At 40.5% G+C, this 16,660-nt stretch overlaps 1 pseudogene; it reads left to right on the forward strand.

Annotated features, from left to right (window-relative positions):
* The first annotated feature begins 4,126 nt into the window (after positions 1 to 4,126).
* Positions 4,127 to 5,323, forward strand: LOC101700040 (UDP-glucuronosyltransferase 1A8 pseudogene; annotated as a pseudogene).
* The last annotated feature ends 11,337 nt before the right edge of the window (positions 5,324 to 16,660 follow it).

Below are 16,660 nucleotides of genomic sequence, written 5' to 3' on the forward strand. Positions count from 1 at the left end.
AAGCATTCACCACCCAAAAAGGAGGAAGAGAGGGATTGAAAAGAATCAGACCAAAGCAAGAGTGAAACTCAGAAGGGCAAACATTAAGTTCTGCAGCTCTGTGACACCTGCAGGTTATATGCGCTCCAAAGGGCTTGGAAAACCACATCTCTATATCCTCGCAGTTTTAAATCCACATAGCCACTCCCTTAGGTTGCATCTACTCACAGAGTGGAGGTTTCCTCAGTGGATGTTACATGTTCCTTCCTAACATCTCTAACTTCTCGGGTCTTCTTGTACCTTCAGCTTCACTCACAGCTTCAGGCACTATCCTTTCAGGGCTCTTTGTTGGGCCTCTCAGGCCTTTCTGTGCAATCTGGGCAGAAACTTTTCCAACCACACAACACTTGCATTTGCATGCCAGTAGGAGTAGCATCAGGTGGATGATGCCAAGATCTTCTGTCAGTGAGAGCAGTAGCAAGGCTCCCTTGGACCATGGCTGCAGTAGCCCATAGGTGGCTTAATAACTGTGGACACTGACATCAATCCTCAGGAGGCGATTTCCTAGGAGACCCTTGTAGGAGTTCTAGGGACTGTTTTCCTAAATGAATGGTTTACACTTTTGCACCTTTGAGGCTATTATGAGTGGGGACTTGTTGATCTCCAAGATACCATGAAGGCATCTTTCTTTTTATCCCTGTACAAAATACTTGTTTTCTCCCCCCCCCCAATACTGGGGATTGAACTCAGGACCTTCTGCTTTCGAGGCAGACAAGGCACCACTGAGCTAAATCCCCAGGCTTGGTTTCTTTTTAATATGACTAATCTCTTCAACAACCTTTGACCCCAATTTTACAGGTGGTTCATCTGAAGCAAAACTTTAAGTTTTTAAAGTTTTCTGCTCTGTCTTTTGCCCCCATTCTTTCTATAATTCTGTTTAAAAACAGTGAGCAATGTCCTTGCTAAGGACTAAATGTGCAATTATTTTGAAATTTCATCTGCCAGATTTATTAGTCCATCACCTTTGATCTCAGTCTCCTGCAAAGTTTCAGAACATAAACAAAATGTACACACTTTTTCTGTGAGAGTGTGAAACACATGAACCTACTCCACCTGCCAAAGGAGTCCTTATACCCAACTGAATCAGTCTGAGCCTGGCCTTTATTGTCCTCTTCCTGTCAGCATTCTGGTCTTCTGAGCTCCAACCACAATTATCCATCAATCTGCTTACAGCATTCCAGGGCTTCTACACTTCATATCCAAAATTTCCAAATCATCTAAATCACATAGGTATACTGAGAATAATTCCACTTCTGTTCCAATATTTCTGTTGCTGGTCCTAATACCTGACACCCCCAACTGAAATGAGGATACACTTAATTTGGCTCTTTTTTTTTGTACTGGGGATTGAATTTGGGACCTTGTGCTTGCAAGGCAGGCGGCAGAGCCACTGAGCTAAATCTGCAGCCCTGGCTCATGTTTTAAGATGATTCAGTCCATGCTCAGTTGGGTTCCAGGGAAAATCATCATGGTGGTAATATGTGGTAAAGCAAAGTTTCTTAGTTCATGGAGGCTCGAAAACAAACAGGGGAATAGTAAGAGTCAGGAAAAAGATCAGGGAATGTGTTAGTTACTTTTCTTTCGTAGCTGAGACAAAACACTTGGCACCAAAAGTTAAAGGGGGAAGGGTTTATTTGGCTTATAGTTTGGAGAGGTTTCAGTCCACAATCTATTGGCTCCAAAACAGCAGTAGCAAACAAGCATCACAGAGGAGAGACAACATTGTGCCCACATAGTAACAAAGGCAACAGTTGAGTTAAACAGCATCTCTCTGTCCCTTTTACCTCATTCACACTACTGGTATTAGGACAGTGCCAAACTAAACACTCACATGCAGTGGTTTAGTAATCACATGCTCTTAATGCCAGCATCACACGTTCCAGATTCAACTACCTTTGAAAAAGAAAGTCCCACCACATCTGCATGGGGCTTTGGGGGGAGGATCTAAACACAAACCATAACAGGAACCATAAGAAGTACCCAAAGTCACAACTCCATGACCCACCCACATACACACCCAGAAGTGTACTCCACTAATCCCCTGGGAGATTCCAGAGAGAAATCAATTCTCCACCCTCACTATCACGTGTTATAAGTTATTTATCTCAGGCACTTAATTTTAGAGACAGAAAGAGGACGAATACATAGATTTTCTCATCCTACATTTAAGACTTTAATCCATTTTGAGTTCATTTTTCTAACTGGTGTGATCAAGGGTCCAATTGCAATATTTTTTTCTGGTCAATATTTAGTTTTCTGAGTCAATTTATTAAAGAGGGTACTGTTTCTCCATTGTGTATTCTTGGAACGTTTGTTGAAAAAAACAATTGACTAGATGATGGTTGTGTTTGTAGCCTCTCACTTTGTTCCATTAGCTGGTGTATCTAGTTTTCATCAGTATCACAGAGTTTAATTAGTGTATCTTCATAGCATAGATTCAAACCAATGCAATACGACAGTTCCAGCATTGTTCTTTTCTTTTTTCACACAACTAGTTATTTGGGGGTCTATGCTATAGTGTTTTAGGACTGGCTCTTTTTTTCCATTTCAATGCAGAACATAATTTTTAAAATTTGTTTTTATGAGACAGGCTCACACTATTTATTCCAGGCTGGCCTGGAAGTCAGTATATACTGAGCCAGGTCTTGAACTTGCAGCTGGGCTCCTGCCTCAGCTACCTGAGTCCTGAGATTACAGCACCACTCCCAGCTATCATTGATATTTTGATAAGTATGGCATTGAACTTCTACAGTGTTTGGAGCAATGTGGGAAAATATTAATTATTTTAAGTCATGAGCTTGGGACATATTTCCATTTCTTATTTCTTCTTGACTTTCATTGATGTGCATAATTTTCACTGTATGGTCTTGGGTAAATTTATTTTTGGATAATTTTTGTTTCTATTTTAAATGGATTATCCTGTTAATTATGTTGTTAGGTAATTTGTTAGATTGCTACTGATATTTGGGTGTTGATATTGTTTCCTGTGATTTTACTGTATTTATCTATTAGTTTTCTTTTTTCTTTTTTTTCTTTTGGGACAAGGTCTTGCTATGAAGTTCAGGCTCGCCTCAAACTCATAGTGATCATCCTGGCCTCAGCCTCCAAAATGTTCGGATTACAGGTGCCCATCACCACACCATACTCAGAGTTTTGTTTTTTTTTTAGTGGGAGTTGTGTATTTTTTTGGAGGGGGTACTGGGGCTCAAACTCAGGACCCTGCACTTGCCAGCCAAGTGCAGTGCCACTGAGCTAAATCTCTGGCCTGGGAGTTTTGGGGTTTTCGATACAAAAGACATGTCATCAACTAAGTGATAGTTCTACTTGTAAGAAAGTACAGTATCTGAATGACTTTTATTTCTCTTTCTTGCCTACTTACTGTAGAAAGGACTACCAATAGAATGTTGAACAGATGTGGTGTGAAAGATTATCATTGTAACCTTTGTGTATTCTCAATATGGCTTGACCATTGAGTATAGTGGTTTTATATCTTTCAGAGTATTCTTTACTGGTTCTTGGTTTCTGTGTAAAGATCTCTCCTTAGAAACTTCTGGAAGACAACTGTAATGGTGATGAGCTCCCTAAAGTTTTGTGTGTCTGGGAAAATTGTTATTTGCTCCTGATTTTTGTAATGTAGCTTTGCAGTATTGTTGATTGCCTGTTTTTCCTTCAGCAATTTGAATATATCTTCCCACTGTTTCTTACCATGCAAAGTTTCTGCTGAGCTGATGGCCATAGTGAAGTTCCTATGTATGTGATATAATTTTCTTTCTTTCTTTCTTTCTTTCTTTCTTTCTTTCTTTCTTTCTTTCTTTCTTTCTTTCTCTTTCTTCTTTCTTCTTTCTTTCCTTTCTTTCTTTTGTGCTCAGAATTTTTCTTTCCAATGTATATATTTTTTGAATTGTTGAGGATCAGATTTAGGACCTCATGCATGCTAGTGAAGCACTCTACCAGTGAGCTAAGAAGCTAGGCCTTGTGTTGAACTTTTTTTTTGGTACCGGTGATCGAACTTGGGACCTTGCACTTGTGAGGCAGGCGCTGGAACCACTGAGCTAGATCCCCGGCCCTGTGTTGAACTTTTGATGGTTTGAACATTTGCCATCTTGTGTAGTTCTCTTGGATTTGCATTTCATTAGAGAGTTCTGTGGTTTTTCTCACCAAAGGTCATTTATTAATCATTGTCCTGAAAAGTTTATCAGAAGTCAGTCTATTTCCTAGTATATGGATCCCTGCTCCTTCTGGGCCTGTACTTCTTCAACTGATGACATTTCATGGACACAGAGTCTGAGGCACTGGGAAGCTCTGGGCTATAGTTACCCCATGGCTCCTGTACTTTTGCCTGCCCACCTACTTCTTTTTGTGTGTCTGCTGCTGGCATCTGGCTTTGGCCAGGCAGGCAGGCTGCAGGTGGTGCCCATGGTTGGAAGCCACTGGTTCACCATGCAAACAGTGGCACAGAAACTCATCCAGAGGGGGCATGAGGTGGTTGTGGTCATACCGAATGAGAGTTGGCAACTGGGACAATCACAGGATTTGAGAGTAAAGACTTACTCAGCTTCATTCACTCTGGAGGAGTTGAACCAGGAATTGAAGATTTTCACCGAAGCTGCATGACAACATAAGGTGGAAAATTTATTTCAATCCTTGATTATTACCAACAAAGTTTTTGTCATGTTGTGTTCACACTGTAGAAGTTTGTTCAATAACAAGAGTTTAGTAGAATACTTAAAGGGAAATCATTTTGATGCTGTGTTCCTGGATCCTGAAGAAATATGTGGCTTAACTGTCACTAAGTACTTTTCGCTCCCCTCTGTGATCCTCACCAAGGGATCATACTCCTAGACTGTGGAATATGGTACAAAGTGCCCTGATCCTCTGTCTTATGTTCCCAGATTTCTCTTTGGGTTCTCAGATGCTATGACTTTCAAAGAGAGAGTACAGAACAATATTGACTATTTTGTGGAGCATTTAACTTGTCCTTATTTTTTGAATGAAGCCTTAGCAATTGCCTCTGCAATTCTGCAAACACCTGTCACTGTGTCCGATCTCTACAGCCACACATCAATTTGGTTGTTATGCACGGACTTTGTTTTTGACTGTCACAGACCTGTGATGCCCAACATGATCTTCATTGGTGGAAGCAACTGCCATCAGGGAAATCCCCTGACCAAGGTATCTTATGTCTCCTCTAATATATTAAGGATTACCTTAGTTTGGACATTTAAAGAAAGATATATTACTGAAGTGTGATTTTCATGTTTATGGAGCAGCAGACCTGTTACAATGGGAGAAAAGTACAATTGGAGATTGAAGGAAGCTGTGGGAAAGTTGTGGCCTATTAATATGTTTGAAGTTAGCTTGTGTTTCCATCCTCTATACAGAATTTCAGTGACGGCTACTCTGAATTTTCCATTGAAAAATGCTCTTTTGATTAAAGCATTGGTTAATTCTTATTCTTCTTTGCACATATACAGACACTTCCCATATACTGTACAAGCTAGAGAAGGAAAGGGGAAGATACAAAAATAACAAAAAGAGAGATAGTGGTAAAAGGAAGAGAGATGCAAAAAGAAGCAACCAGAATAAAAAGACACACACAGTTGCAAAAACAGAAAATTAAATCATCTTCGCAGTCCTATTTATATTGCAGTGTGAATTCAACCAGTGAGGGCCTCCCTTCCTGTTCTCAAGTTGGGAAGCTTTGAACTGTAGTGGGGATCTGGACAGATTTCTGGGCCTGGCTCTTTCCTGCACCTCTGATCTTGAATCATCACTGTGACCAACCAACTCAATCTTGTGATTTTTCTCTGGGGTTGGCAGACATCTCTGGCCAGGTGCCAGCAATACTGAGCTCCCACCAACATTCACCTATAGCTGACTGTGACCTCTTTCTCCTTTTTGGTTTCCACTTGTCCCCAGGTAGACCTGTCATGCTGCTTCCACCCTATCCTTTAAGGAGAGATTGAAGTCAGGGTCATAGGTCATGTTTTATCCATTTGGGAAAGGAGGCATGCTGGCACGGTTATGGCAGAAACACAGCTTCTCCCTTTATAATTTGAATTTTAATCAGTTCTTTGTACCACAGAGGAGTTTCCAGGCTTCTTTCTGTGTTTGGAATTTTTAAAAGGATGATGCATTGTGTGGTAGGTGGTGTGGAACCTCTCTGAGAGAGAATGGTTCTTCAGACTGCCTATATCTGCATCTTGCAGGCATCACTACCATCATTTTTATTTTGAAAAGACAATCATCTGTAAGTGGAAGGTCAATAGTCAATGAGTCTGTAATTCTAGCACTCAGGAGGTCAAGGCAGGAGGACCTCTGTGAGTAGAGGACAGCATGGGTTACATAGCGATTTCAAGGCCAGCTTGAACTACGTAGCCAGACCCTGTCTTAAAAAAACCAAAAACAACAAACAAGTAGTGAATGAACAGATGTCTCGTGCCCTGGAATGATCCATCTTATGCTCCTCACAAGGGTTATGTGCTTAAGTGCCTGAGCAACACCACCTGAATGCTCCTCAGGGTGTTTCCTGGCACCTTCCAGTCTTTCTTTCTTTACCGAGCTACCTAATTCCCTTGATCTATGAAATCTGTGGCATTGAGAGTCTACCTATGTGGAAAAGAGCACTATGGTGGGTTCTCAATCAAACAAGAAATTCATACTGTAGGGAAAAAGCTAGTTTGAACTCCTCACTGTGTTTCTTGAGGGAAGCAACTCATCTATGTGGTTGGTCTGCAGGGTTGGTAAGGATCTCTGAGTAGGCGCCACACTGTCGGCAACATGAAGATGCCACCAAAGTCCACACATAGGCATGCTATGATTAATATCTCATATTTTGTTTCTACCAGATACTGGATGGCCAAGATGTGCCATTTCCACCCCTGTTCCCTTAGAGGTGAGAACAGGGAAGGGCATGGTAGAAGATTCTTGGAATGGGAGGATAGGTAGAAGAGTGTCTCCATTTCTCTTTTCTCCCGTAGGACCCTGGGACCAGAGAAAGCCCTATTGTCTGGTGTTGTTTGAAATTATGGAAGGAGAAGGAAAGGCATTGGACACAATGAGAAGTGTTTCTTTCCCTTCTTAATTGAATTACATTCTGTTGTTGGAATTAAACAGGGGCCCAGGCTTGTGTCCAATTGTTTGGATTTCAAAAAGCTGTCCTAGCTGTGGGTAGTTGGTAGCAGGAATTTGTTTTGGTAAGAGAGAGCCTGAGATTACCTGTATAATCTTGTTGACATCACTGTCCTCATTTTTCCGTATGAAGAATTACATGAAAGTGTCCTGTTAGCAAGGTAAACAGTGACTAAGCTAATATCTAAAAACAATTAAGTGTCTTGGCAGGTCATGCACTGCTATGATGGATTATGCTCTTTGGGTCCTCATGAACTGTTCTTCATCATGTGTTCTGACAAGCACCACTGATCATGAAGTTACCCAGTAACCTACCTAATATCATTGAATCCAATGCTTCCTACACTCCCTGTGTATTTTCTCTGTGCAGGGCATAATGTGGTTACTGTTTTTTTCTTTTTCTTTTTCTTTTTTTTTTTTGGTACCAGGGATCAAACTCAGGTCCTTGCACTTGCGAGGCAGGTGCCGGAACCACTGAGCTAAATCTCCGGCCCAGTGTGGTTACTGTTGAAGGAGAGTGAAAGCATGACCATGTCATTTCTCCTGACCCGAAAGAGTGCTCAGTGGAGTTTGAGGGACAAACACTTAGATTCCAGAAGGAAGGCCTCAGAGTGGGTTGAGTGGGGTCACAGGAAATGTCTAAATCTCTGGTTAGGACGTGAAAACATAGAGGAAAGACAGAAATGTTTAAATAGAGTGCTTGGGCTAGTATTCATCAGATGAGTAGCTTCAGTACTGCGTGTATCATGAGAAAGTTACTACAATAGACAACAGTCACCTTCCATTATATCCCTGGAATGATCCATGCAAGTGGGTGGTCAATCTGATTTTAGCATTAGAGAGGCCACTGAGGATTTGTAAATGGAGCCTTTGCCCTGCAGGAAATAGAACAAGACAAGCAGAAATGTGAATCAATGGCAGACCTGCTTGCGAACAACCCTTCCACTGACAGTGAGGAGGTCAGGGGCAAGGGTCTTCCAGTGTCTGCTTTGAAGCAGATTGTCAATTTCTTTTTGAGGAAGAGCCATTGGTAATCAGACCATAAAGTCCATACTTTGGAGTGGAAAAAGTCAAAAACTGCAATATTTATTCATCTTTATTTTCTTTTAATCTTTGTAAACTCTCAGTACAAGATTATTTCTTAAAATTCTGTTTCTATTTTCACATTGCAATGCAGTACATGATTATCACCAGGGTAAAGATCATAAAACATTCTTATCTGATAAACACACCAATTTGTGTTTTGGTAAATGCAACTCACCAGTTAGAGTAAATATTTGGTATGAGTATATATGTATATTTTATTTTTTCCCCCTTTGTACTAGCTATTCTTTATGTTTTTCATTTGAAAAATTGAAATGAAAATTTTTTCAGACTACTATAGTACATTTAAAAATTTTAATGTAACACAAGTAGATATTAATAAAGAAAATATAAAAACAGTTCTATAAAAAGTTTTATACAACAAAAATAATTAGAGAATAACAATGGTAAATGCACTGTGTATCGTGATCTTAAGAGTACATTTTCATTTGCTAATCTATCTCTCAACTCATTTCCTAATACTGCTACCCTAACTAGGAGTTCACTGTCCTTTTCAAGCTTTATTCTGAATTCTATCTCAGTCATTTCATAAATTTTCATTTCCCTTGTATCAATTATTGGAAGTTTTAAAGTTTCTTTCATAGTTGTTACGATTAGTGTTTGTTATTGTTACTAGTGTTTTGGAAGTACTGGGGATTAAACGTAGAGCTGTAACACTGAGCTATAGCCCCATCTTTATTTATTTATTTTTATTTTGAAGAAGGGTCCTTACTGTATCTCTAAGTTTCCCAGGCTGAGCTAAAACTTGCAATCCTCCTGCCTCAGCCTTCCACAATGCTTGGATTATAGGCATGTAGCACCACACTAAATTGCTTATTCCTCAAAAAATCTTTGTCTTTATTTAGTAGTGTGCATTTCAGGAGATAGCTCCACTTTCTGGACTTTGCTGATTCTTTTAAAGGCATAGATATTCATTTTCTATTTAATCAATCCTGTGTATTCTAGGAATATCTGATATAAAAGCACCAATGACTATAAGCAGAAGTTGGCAGGAGAAAAAAGAAAGACAGAAACAGAATTACACAGAATGTAATTTATTAAGGATTTCTGGGCTGAATAATAGTCAAAAGCAGCAGCAATAAAAATGGATCTTTGCAACTTCACTCAGAGAGAGGGGGCTTGTACAGTGGTCTTCATCCACACCTGAATGTACAGACTTGGATTGAGCAAAGATCAAGGGTATTAGGCACCTTCCTGGTACAAGTGGCACAGGATCAGGCACATAGCACTGAATCTCACCCTGATGAATTTATTTTACTGTTGTTTGCTGGGAAACTATGCAGAGAACACGGTCCAGGCTTACTTAGAGGCATCATGGCAGTTATAACTCAAGATGCTTACAGTACAGCTTGATCCCTGGACTGTGATTCAGGAAGGACAACTTATTAGCACCCCAGGAAGGCAAGGCTTCTTGTGAGCTCTTCTGGTGGCCGGGCCACTGTCTGCACTCTAATGTCAGGTGTGGTAGGTGCCAGGGCTACACTGTCTGATGAAACAACTACAAACACTCAGCAGGTGAAGCTGTGGGTGAGTATGGCAATGGCTTCTGCTGAGGCTGCTTCTAAGCTGTGTAACCTGGCCAGGCAGCTCTGCTCTTTGGGATCTGTAGTTGGCAAAGGTGTAGGCTGGTCTCTGCTGTTATGCAGGGTCTTTTCATGGGAGAAGAGTGACCTGGGGGCTATGCTCCTTAGACATGCACAAGTCTGGAATGCCTCCCTTTTGGGGTTCATCCAAGGCAACTTTCACTGATTAGCAGGGGTTTGACCCACAAGGCCAAGGAGGTATAACTTCTATGCTTTTCTGAAATGTCCCAAAGCTGGAGTTTGTCCATCTGAGTGTGGTCATAGGCCCTGCATTTTACTGAGTGTTGAACTTCCTGTGTGAAGCCATTCTAATTCCTTGGATTCTCTGGAATCTGAAGTGGGAGTGTTTCTGTCTGAGTGGGATCACTTTGGTGGACCTTGACAGTGTGTAAGGAAAATGACAGTCTAAGGACAAAACTGGTTTGAACTGCCCAGTCTGCTTCTTGTAGCAAGCAGCTCAGGTGTGCAGTTGTTCTACGGGTTTGGATGATATCTATGAACATACGCCATAGCTGGAAGTATCACTGAGTTATTGCCAAGGTTCACATGGTGACCAATATTATAACTACCTCTTTTCTTTGTTTCTACCAGACTGTGTGATCTAGTGGTGCAGTTCTCACTTGTGTTCCCTGTGAGTATAGTAGTATGCATAGCAGAAGCATCTTAGAAATGGTAGGCCAGCCTGATAAAGGACTCAGTTCTCTCCCCACTAAGTACCATCGGTGTCAGTAAATCCCTGCTGTCTGAAGTGGTGCAAATGGTACAGAGAGATGATTGGCATGCTTATAGTGAGACATTCTTCCTACCTTTCTAGCTGAATTTCATTCTGTTCTGTAGAGCACAGCTGTAGCTGAGGCTAGTGGCCTAGTAATCAAGTTTCAGCATAACAGTCTCAGATGATGTGAAAAGGAAGGATGAAGCCTTGTAGAAAAAAACAAATAACAATGTCTATCCTAGGCAGAGTTCCTCAGGAACTACTTTCCATAACAGAGAAGAGGTCAGGTCCAATGTCTTTCCAGTGTTTACTTAGAAGCTGGGTTGATAATTTCTTTGTCAGGACAGAGTCTTTCATAATGTGAAGACAGTGTCCAAACTTCTTACACTCTTTTAATGGAAATTTTATTCAGAGTTACTTTGCTCTTTAATCTTTCTGAGTTCTTCAAGTGAAATCTTTGGCATCACAGCCTGTTTCTAAAGTTATATTGCAGGATATGTTAGGTGTTTCCTTAATGCAATGGTCATAAACTGCCCTTATCTAGAATCACAGCAGGAGATATGTCTGCAAAAGGGCTCATTTTTCTTTTCTTTTCTTTTTTTTTTTAGGTACCGGGGATTGAACTCAGGTCCTTGCGCTTGTGCAGCAGGCAGCGAAACCACTGAGCTAAATCCCTGGCCCATCATTTTTCTTTTCTTTTTTTCTTTTATGAAAAAACCCAAAATTTATAACAAAACAAGGGAATAACAATAATTATTCTGTGTACCATTATGTTCAAAGTAATTTTTCAGATTTTCATGTGTGAAGGCTTAATTCTCCTTTGCCTTTCCGATGGGCATGATCTATCAATGGTGTCTACCCTTAGGGATGAATTTACTTCAGCTGCTCCCAGTTTTTGTGTCCCTCTTCTACCCCAAGTCACTGATTTCAGTAACTTTATGGATTGTGGGTAGGTGTTGTCCGCCCATCCCTAGCTCCAGAGTCCCATCTGTCTATACACCCCAGGTTGTGGCAATGGTCCAAGGTGAGGCATCTCCCTGAATATGGTGGTGGATGGGCAAAGCCAAGAGTCCACTGAGTTCTGTGCTGGATGCAGGCAGTCAGGTAATCAGGCAGTCTGCTGGATTTACTGTAAATACTTTCTGAACCAGCACACTCTGAAAATTATTGTGACTTGCCTGGGTTCTCACCAAAGAGAGCAGGTCCATGTCCTTACTGGCCTGAGCTAGCTGCTGCTTAAACTTTTCAGGGTATTTTTATGTAGCCCGTGCCCTCTCTGCCATCATCTCCTGTGGCTATCTCCCACTCAGTCACGGTGGTAGAGTGATCCTAGAAACCCTGAAGTGTAGTTGTTGGGTGACTTGATTCCTGGAGTAGCTCAGTCTTAAAGAATTAGTTCTGGGCTGGGGATATAGCTCAGCGGCACAGCACCTGCCTGGCAAGTGTGAGGTCCTGAATTCAATCCCTGTTACAAAAAAAAAAAAAAAAAAGAATTAGCTCTGTCCCCAAATGGCTCCTGATTAATCTCAATATGGTGGGTGCTGCAATGGATTTCTTCTCTAACTGTGACTTCCCATGCATGAAGAGCTACTTTTAGAGTAAAACTCCACACTGTTTTTGCAGTTTAAAATAAGCTTGGTGTTTTCTTGGGGCTAGTGCTGCTGGCCTACAGTATTATTTCTCCCTGTGGCTCCTGACCCTGTCTGGGCTTTTCTTATGTTTGTGGAGACAAATCTCTTTCCCCATGAGCTAGGGTTAGATAGATACTTCTTTTCCCTGTATTTTCTTCAGTTTCTCCAGTTTCTATGTGATTTCTAGTTTTCCTGTTGGCTCTTTCTTAATTCCCTGCATTTTTCTTTCTTTTTCTCTTTGCTAAGTAGATGTTTTCCAGGGTATATGAGTCCAGGTTTTGGAGTGATAGGCTGCCAGATTTCACAACACCATCTTTCTCCCTCCCAGGGTTAGTTTTTGATAGGTGATTTTTTTCTTAGTGATTCAGTCTCTTTGTTGGTGGTCATTTGAGTATTTTTTATTTCTTCATGCTTCAGTTCTGATGGGTTTAATGTGTCCAGGAATGTATCCATTTCTTCTATGTTATCCAATTAATCTTTATATAACTATTTATAGCATATATTTAGAATCTTTTGTATGTCTGTGTTATCAGTAGTAATGTTTTCAAATTTTATTTTAGTCTTCTTTCTCTTTTTTTAGTCAAGCTACATGTTTGTCAACTTTGACTATGTTTTGTAAACACCAATTTCTACATTAAAAATTATTTCTCTAGTTAAAAAAATAATAAAAAGAAATTATTTCTCTAGTCTCCATTTCATTTCTTTATACTTTTGATCTTTATTGTTTGCTTGCTTCTGCTAATTATAAGGTTGGTTTATTCTTCTTTTAGGAGAGTAGTTTATACTTTAAAAGTTTTATTTAAGATTTATTTATTTATTGCCTTTTTGAGACTGGGTCTCACTATATAGTTCAGGCTGGCTTTGAACTCACAACAAAGCCCAGGCTGGCCTTAAACTCATGGCAGTTTTCCTGTCTCAGCCTCCCAAGTGCTAGGATTATAGGCATACACCACTATGCCAGCCTTATATTTCCCATTTTTGATGTAGGCTTCTTTGAACAGTTATTGAATTAAAGCAGAAGAAGGAATCAGTGTGCTGGAAAACTGAACAGCTGATAGATATACAACCTTTGCATTTATTTGGTTTGCGTTGTATAGAATATATCTTTTCTCATGTTCTGTCTTGGTGTATGCTTAAAAGTGAGGTGTGTGTGTGTGTGTTTTTAAGAAGCATATCATTTGGTCTTTAAAAAAATCTATTCAGTCCTTTTCTCTTTTTATTATAGAATTTACACCATTTACATTCAAAGTAATTATTGGTCAGTAAGGACGTATGACTTCTATTAAAAGTTTTTTTCTGGTCATTTTATAGATAGGTTGTTTCTTTCTTATTTTACCTCTGCTTTCTTTTATAGTTTGATTATTTTATGGAGCAGTATGCTTGGAATTCTTTGTATTATTGTCCTGGGCTTCTAGTAGAGATACTTGGCTTATGGTTACCAGGAGATTAACATGGAACATCTTATGCTTACCAAAGTCTATTTCAAGTTGATATTTACTAAATTTGATTGTATACAAAAAGTTTTACTCATATGGTTTATGCTTAGATATAATAATGTGAATGCATCCGTAATTCATTTTTACCATAGTTGTTATAACTGATTTCTCCTATATTTGTATTCTAGAGATGAAAATTTCTCATGCACTATGATTACAACCCTAATGTACTCTGAGCTTGACTCTGCTTTATTTATACCATTGTGCTTTGTGATTGAAAATGTTTCACATTATTAATGAATTGTTCTTGATTTTGCTGTAAAAATCTCCCTTTAGCAATACCTGAAGGCATGTCTAGGGGTGATCACCTAGGGTTTTGTCTCTCTGGGAAAGTTGTTATTTGTTCTTCATTTCTGTAAGTCTGCTTTGCTTAATTAAATATTGTTGTTTCACTATATGTTTCTTTCAGCAGTCTGAATATATGTTCTCATTTACTCTTTGCATGCCAAGGTTCTGCTGAGCAATCTGCTGAAATTTAACAATTGCATTCTTTTGTATGTGATGAGATTCTTCTATTTGCTATCAGAATTTTTCCTTTCCCTTAATTTCTTCTTTATGTGGTGTAGGAATAAAAGCTAGAATTTCATGTATATACGCCCTACCGAGGTCCTGAGTTGCGCAGAAGACGCCAAATCACCCCGCTGCAGAGAGGCAGGTCTGCCCATGCCCTACCGAGGTCCTGAGTCGCGTAGAAGATGCCAAATCATCCTGCTGCACACAGGCAGGTCTGCCCACACCCTACCCAGGTCCTGAGTTGTGTGGAAGACACCGAATCACCCTGCTGCAGACAGGCAGCCACCTGGTTCCACACTACAAAGATGCAGAGGACACCAGACCACCAGACCAAGGTACTGAGTCCCACTGTTCCCAGCCCAGAGGTAGGGGCTTCTGAGCTGTCGTCCCACTGCTCCTGGTCCAGAGGAAGGGGCTTCCCGGTCAACATCACTACTGCTACTCCCAGCACAGAGGAAAGGGCTTTTGGGCCACCTTCTGGCCTGCTGCTCCTGGCCCAGAGGAAGGGGCTTCCGGGCCACCATCCCTCCCACCGCTCCCAGCCCAGAGGGAGGGGCTTCTGAACCACCATTCCACTGCTCCTGGTCCAGAGGAAGAGGTTTCCCGGCCACCATCCCTCCGGCTGCTCCCAGCCCACAGAAAGGGGCTTTTGGGTCACCATCCCTACCCCTGCTCCCGGCCCCTGTCCCACCTCACCCAGCTCAGAGGGGGTAATCAGTGCAGGCGCTAACAGCCCCCCGCCCCAGTCAAAATGAGAAAACATGTAAATAAGTCTCAAAACCAGACTTCCAGATCACCTACAGCAACCAAAAAGGGAAATGAGATGGAACATTCTGATACTCAACCACCTGGACCCACTGAACTGGCAACAAAAGGGGATCTGGAAAAAAGGAAATCAGAAATAATTTCACAGATAACAGGGGAAATTGTGCCCCTAGTGCAAGACATGATTAATAAATCTAGAGAGGAGCTCAGGAACATGATGGAATCCCAACATAAGAAACAAATGGAATCCATAAAACAGATGAAAATAGATTTCCAGGACATGAAAAACTCCATTGAAAGTCTACAAAGCAGAATGAGCCAATGTGAGCACAGAATTTCAGATATAGAAGATAAGATTGGAAATAGTGACCAGGAAAAGAAAAATTGCTTCGAAATTATAAGGGAACATGAGAAATCAATCCAGCAGCTGCTAGACGATGCAAAGAATAACATAAGACCGATTGGAGTCAATGAAGAAACAGGAGAGAATGCAGATGACATAAAAAATCTCTTCACAGAAATAATGGCAGAAAACTTCCCAAGCAGGAGAAAAGAACTTGACATACAGATAAGTGAGGCATATAGGACTCCAAATAGCCTTGATCAAAAAAAATCTATACATAGGCATATAATTGTAAAGATTCCAGAAACTCAACAGAAGAACAAAGTTCTACAAAGCAGTTCAAGAAAAGAAACAAATCACATACAAAGGAAAGCCCATCAGAATCACAGCAGACTTCTCAACACGAACCATCAAGGCAAGAAGATCTTTGAGTGACATATTCCAAGCCCTAAAAGAAAACAGCCTCCAACCCAGATTGATGTACCCTGCAAAAGTATCTTTCAAAATTGATGGAGAAATAAGATACTTTCATGACAAAGAGCACCTTAGGAACTTCATGAATACCAAACCAGCACTACAAAAAATTCACATAATATCCTAGGCACAGACATTGAGGATCACAACCCCAGGAAGCAAAGCAGAATGAACCCATCTGGCATGACAAGAAATTAAATGGCAAGGGGGAGAACCCAGCAAAAAGAAAAAGTCATGGCAATGACAAGTCAGTATGTTTCAGTTATAACCATCAACGTTAATAGTCTCAATTCATCAATCAAAAGAAATAGACTGGCAGAATGGGTCAAGAAGCAAAATCCAACAATATGCTGCATACAAGAAACACACTTAATTCAAAAGGAAACTCATAGACTGAAAGTTAAAGGGTGGAAAACAATACTCCATGCGATGGGAACCTGAAAAAAAGCAGGACTAGCTGTCCTCTTGGCAGATCAAGTAGATTTCAAACCAACACTGATTAAGAGAGATGAAGAAGGACACCACATCCTTGTAAAGGAAACAATCCAAGAGAAAGAGATGACAATCATAAATATCTATGCACCAAACACTAGTGCACCCAACTATATAAAACAAACACTAATGGACATGAAAAGTCATATATGCATTAATGCAATTGTAGTGGGGGGCCTCAGCCACCCCACTGTCCCAAATAGATCAACTAGACAAAAAAGTAATGAAATACTAGAACTCAATCGAACTCTTGAACAAATGAACTTAACAGATGTTTACAGAGTCTTCCACCCCACAAAATCAGAATGTACATTCTTCTCAGTTGCACATGGGTCATTCTCCAAAATAGACCACATACTCACACATAGAACATG

The sequence above is a fragment of the Heterocephalus glaber genome, unplaced genomic scaffold, assembly GCF_053883595.1.
Source record: "Heterocephalus glaber isolate CG9 unplaced genomic scaffold, H.glaber_assembly_v1.0 deba00001004, whole genome shotgun sequence".
Lineage (NCBI taxonomy): Eukaryota > Metazoa > Chordata > Mammalia > Rodentia > Bathyergidae > Heterocephalus > Heterocephalus glaber.